Raw genomic sequence first — 6000 nt, forward strand, 5'->3', positions numbered from 1 at the left:
GGAGAGAGGTGGTAAATATTTACAGTTGATCAGCTTTTGTTCTGTACCTGCACTGGAACAGAATTGTCTGGGGTAATTGTACTTTATTCATTCCACATCTCTTCTCAAGGACTGTTTGCTTCTTGTTATGTCTGTGGTGTTTGTTACTGCCTGTCATTTTACCGCCTTGCTTGCAGGGGTTGGTCAGTGTGCAGGTGGGCAGAGCTGTCATCTACAAGGTGTCTAGTGCCTGACAGCTCAGGTAGTCAGAACTGCCTGACAGCATCATATGCTGCCTGGATTGGTGGCTCCAGACCACAAACTGCTGCTCTTGGGGGTGGTTGGGCTGTGGAAAGGAAGAGGCAAAACTGAACTCCAGCGTCTCTGCAAGGTGGTATGGCAAAGATGTTCTTTTGTGGTCTCTCATGTAGATTGTCCTGCTATAAGGAGTCTGTGGAGAAATAATCTGTGTGTGGGACACCTAACCATTCTCAATGTTTTAAGTTAGCACTCAGTGAAACACAGAGTGTAATTAGGATATATTTAACTAGATTTGTTTCCTCAATATTAGTAGTACACTTTCAGGAAAACATCGAAAGAGGAGCATAAGTGGCTGGTGAATGGTCTAGAGAACAAGTCCTATGAGGAGTGGCTGAGGGAACTGGGGTTGTTTAGTCTGGAGAAGAGGAGGCTGAGGGGAGACCTTATCAGTCTCTACAACTACCTGAAAGGAGGTTGTAGTGAGGTGGGTGTTGGTCTCTTTTCCCAGGTAACAAGTGATAGGACAAGAGGAAATGGCCTCAAGTTGTGCCGGAGGAGGTTTAGATTTGATATTAGGAAAACCTTCTTCACTGAAAGGGTTGTCAAGCACTGGAACAGGCTGCCCAGGGAAGTGGTTGAGTCACCATCCCTGGAGGTATTTAAAAGATGTGTAGATGTGGCACTTAGGGACATGGTTTAGTGGTGGACTTGGCAGTGTTCGGTTTACAGTTGGACTCAATGATCTTAAGGGTCTTTTCCAACCTAAATGATTCTATGATTTGTTGGCCACTCAATGTATGTCGGTAATGCACTTGACTTCAATGCATAGGTTTTGGGTTTTTTTGGGGGGGAGTGGTGTGGTTTTTTTGTTTTGGGTGTTTTTTTAATATTATTTTTATTTCATCCATGTTCTCACATGATGTGATGAGGAATGGCATATCCTGATTTGCTATCTGGCATATCTTCTGCAAGGTTTGCTAGCAAGCCTTGGAAGATGAAGTAGTTCTATAAAATCTTTATGCTAGAAACACCAGGAACATGTGGCTGTAAAGGTGAGTTTCCAAATAAGCTATCTCACGGTGAAAAAAGGAGGACATTAACCCACTGTACAATTAATTAATTAAGAGACTGGCTGTTTGAATATAGTCCTATAATAATAATACTCCTATCCATAACTTCATATTCATGGCCCTTAATAAGGAATAGTAACTTTAAAAATGTTCCTCCAGTCTGTCTCTAGTATGAACACTGCTACTGTGCTTCAGATTCTAACTGCAGCAGACCTTGTTGCATATTCTTAACATAGAATCACTTCTTTACAGTACAAATATGTTCTGGTCTTAAAAGGAGGCCCCTTGAAAGTTGAACTTGTAAACTGAGATGTTAAATTTTAAGCATGAACAGTTTAAAAAAGGAAACTTTCTTAAAAATTGCTTGTGAGCTTAAGGTCATAACCATGAAAAAAGAATGTTCTCTAGAAGTCTGCACTGATGTAACAAAATGAATGAGGACTGTAAAAATACAGTTAGTTTTGACTGGTCAGTATACTTCTAAGCTCATGTTGCCTTTATCATGAATAATATGCATAGCAAAATTGCATTTTTGATATTTTTAAACTTTGACTCATATGTTTGTGTATATGTGTATGAATGATCAGTGTGGGGGCAGAAAAAAACCCCTGGTATTTGTAAAAACTTCTCTAATGAATAGCAGAGTCTATGCCAGGTGTACAAATGCTGCACATTCCTTTCTGAAGGTAGTTTTATAAATCCCCAAAAGCTCTAGTTGAATGTAAGGTTTGAACAGTGCAGTTCATATAGTAGACTCTTTCATAGCAGTTTTGGAAAACTACTGTTCTCAAGACAGATATGAATGCTTATGAGTTTATTGCTGCAGGTGTCCCTTTTCAAATAAAAATTAGTAATAATACTTTAGGGGATTGATTGTGGTAGTGTTACAGTTTCTAGTTTAGGTAACTGCTAACGTGTCTGCATTACTAAAAAGAAAAAGTGATTACTGTATGTATAAGGACCCCACAGTGATGGCTGTATTTTACCTACAGGTTTATACCTGGAATTTCAGATCAGCATTTGGCACTTCTTAAGGAAGTGTTTGGTGACTTCATGAACCTTAGTTGGTGGTAAAACAGCTCACTTTGCATCAGAGTTGTGGCTCATCCAATATGTGTGAGGTCTAGCTGTGATCCAAAATAGCCTCCTGAAAGACTGTTAAAGCAGGGTAGTGTATGTTTTCAAGGTAGATAATATTGGAACTTTTCAATTCTAATTAAATGACATAGAACGTTTAACATTCTTAAATCTTTCCCAGAATAGCTATTTAGTCAGCTATTCAGACTCTTTATTGTTAAAAACTGTAGGGCTCACAAAGCACACCATTATTTTAATGCTTATGGGAAGTACTGTGTGAAGCTTAGTGCTCATGAAGTATATTAGTGAGGGTTTCTCTCCATGTGAGTGCAAGCTTCCCTGCTCTGCCTTATTATAGTGATATTGATCTAAGTAGCAGGGATAAGCTTAAAGTCTGAAAGCTTGGCTCATTTTCTGAGCTAGTTTCTAGTGTTTGCTGAGATACTTCCAAGAAAAGTCTTACATATAATAGTATGTTTAGAAGTGTTAAAATGCAGTCTCACTCTTGCAGGTAACAGCCCCTTTGTGGAGCTTACTGCAGATTCAATGGTGCTAACTTAAGGTGTGTAGCAGTCAGAGCTAGGTACAAGTTGATGCCATCGAGTAAAATTGTATGTGTCATTGACCGTTTTCTAAGTAGTTTCCAATGCTTCCGTAAGCAAAATGCTGTAATTATCTGATGGTTTGTATACTTCTTTAGGAAGGTAGTAATTTTTCTTTGTCATTGAAATTGCTGCTTAGCTTTCTAAAAAGGAAGGAGCATCTTCTTTATTTGAATTGCTATCCTGTAGTAGATGTGGGTGCAGAGGGAGTTAGTCTGTCAGACTCCCTTCTTTAGAGTGCTGATATATGGATTAGAGAGGAAAGATTGGAATAAGCCTCAGTACTACTTTCCTTGTTTGATCAAGATGAGGGGACAATTTCAGTGTGTTTTTGTTCAGATCTGGAATAACACCAAGGGAAAAAAGGGAGTAGAGCTCTCTCCTGGACGTGGGAAAGTGGCAACCTAATTGGCGGCCAGGCTGTGATGGAGTGAGAACTCTGCAAACCTTATTGTGAAACCTTAAACTACGAGCTGTCATTCTCTGGTTTGCAGGTTCCCTGCCTGCCCACCAATTAGGTTGTTAGAGGTTGGATGAAAGGCTTAAGATGAGTTTCCTTCTAGACCCCAAGTCTACCCTAAGCAGACTTCCAGAGAGGCAGTATGTAATCTCAAAGGAGCCTAGCAGTATCCTTCTGAAGCAGTAAGGACTTAGTTGACAGAAACTGGTTTCATTTGTTACTTGAGTTATGTTCTGTTTACAACATATCCTCTAAACTTTACATATACTTTTTACATTCTTTGCTTGAGTACTTTTTTTGTCCAGGAGTAACAGTCGATCTATGCTGTCATACTTGCCAATTTTCATCTTCCCTGACAGTTCATGCTGACTGTAGCTTGTATTTCAGTTTTCTAATTTATTCCCTGCCTTTTTTTTGTGCAATCTCATTAATACATGTAGAAGATAATGCATAATAATTGGGCTGCATCTACAAACACCAACCAGAGTGCTTTAAGAAAGAATGAGTGTAGGGAAAACACACTTTATTGTTTTAATGAAGAATAATAAGATGACTTTAAATACATCAGAACACTTAGTAATATTAGCAAAAGTATTAGATTGCAAAAGATCTTATGAATATCTCTCTTTTCCAATAAATTTTTATAACAAATAATTTGAGATCTCACTTTGTCGTCTTTAACCAGCATTATAATACTTTCTTAGTCTTTAGGGGCCCCCATCTTTGGGGGCCTGTGGTAATGCTAAACCATCAGAAAGTAAAAGAAGAAAAACCCTTTTTGCAACTATAGTGAGAATCATTCAGAGACTTAATGGATCTTGTATTTATTCAAAAACCCAACAATTTGCGTGGCCAGAATCATAGTGCTTATTTCTCAAGAGAACATTGATTTTTTTTTTCTAAAGAACTATTTACTAAGGCTATTGGATAGATAACCAGCAGTATTTAAAACAAAACAGAACAAAAACCGCTTTGCAGGCAGGTAATGAGGTTGTTGTGGAGAGTTAGCAATTAGATCAGAACAATGAAGAAGTCAGCTGTATCATACAGTTTTATTTGTAAAAGTACAGTTTCGGCTTGTTTATTTCCAACACTGAAAGCATCTAAACTTTCATCTAGTTATCCTAAAAAAAGTGAGTTTTTAGGTTAGGCACACGGAGAATAAGGCAGCTGTCTGGGTTGCACAGGAAATCTACGGTTTAAAGTCCAGATTCTGGCTACTGTCCTATGCACTTGATTATTTTTCCTTTATGTATGTCTTCTATGTTAATTTTATAATTACTAAATTATAAGTTGTTTGTGTTTGTGGTAAATAAATAGTGTGCTGAAAATTTGTTCGTGTGCTCTGTTGCTTAATTCTACAGATATTTTTCTTACTCCAGCCTACATACAGAATAGGCTTTAAATAAGCACAGCAAGATATTTTGGATATTTTAAAGGCACGCTGGCTTTCATAAAAAGTGATAATGATTTTAGCCTTGAATATTCTTTCCTTTATTTCCAATGATGGGGTGGGGGAAGTGAGAGGAATTTTTCCTTGCCCTTCAATAATAGTGGCTTATATTCAGAGTCCAAAGCTTTATTATCATTACTTTTTCTCCAGTTTTGTGGCAAAAAAGATTCTAAGTATAGTTATGGAATCATAATCCTTCAGCATTTATTTTGTGAAAGTGTGACGCCAACTTTAAGCTCCCTTGGATTCTATGCCTTTATCTTAGGGTAGTGTATTGCTAACAGTTTAAAAAAAGTTCCTACTATTCTCATTTTCAATACTTTCTGCAGTGTATAGAATGTTAAAAATGGTAGAAGGCCATCTATTAAAATATGAAGTGAAATGCAAATATTACAAGGTTGATGTGACAGCTCAGGTATATTTCATTTTCTTAATAATTGCTTTTATCAGCTGAAGTAATTTTAAATTTTCCCTCATAATACTGTCTATGGAAGCTTTTGTTGCGTGAAGATCTTCAACGATTCTTCAGTAAGATGTCCCCAAACTGTGTGTATCTACCAGAATTACTATGCAAATTATTCCAAAGCAGTATGTGAATAGTATGTGCTCACTGCTCGATGCATGGCATCGAGCTGGGAGGCCCAAGCTGTAGCTGCTATTGCTAATCACAGTGCTCAAGTAAACTGAAGCCTGGGAAAACTTAATGGTTTGGAGTGCAATCCCATTCTGACAGATCTCAGAAGCCTTTTTAAGTCAGTTGCATTGAGGGCTTTAGCACAAGGTCAGGGCCTTGCTTGCTTGCGGCCCTGAAGTCACGTAAGTCACATAAGCAGTTTGTCCCTTTTTCCCTTTGTTTTAACTAGATTTGAGAAGTTTCTGGCTTGTATCAAGGAATTTGGATGCTATTTCACAAGATCATCCTCTTTCCTTTTGTGGTTTCTTTTGATTTCCCTGCACACTTTCAGCTTCTGTGGCAATGAGATAGGAATATTACAGCTTTGTTTTGTATACAGACCCTGAAGGTTTCATCTTCAGGTCTTACCTTGCCCAAAGTAAGAAGTAGTAATACAAGGTCAGGTAACAAGGGTCTTGTGGTAA

This window comes from Aptenodytes patagonicus, chromosome Z (assembly GCF_965638725.1).
Source record: "Aptenodytes patagonicus chromosome Z, bAptPat1.pri.cur, whole genome shotgun sequence".
In the NCBI taxonomy this organism is placed as follows: domain Eukaryota; kingdom Metazoa; phylum Chordata; class Aves; order Sphenisciformes; family Spheniscidae; genus Aptenodytes; species Aptenodytes patagonicus.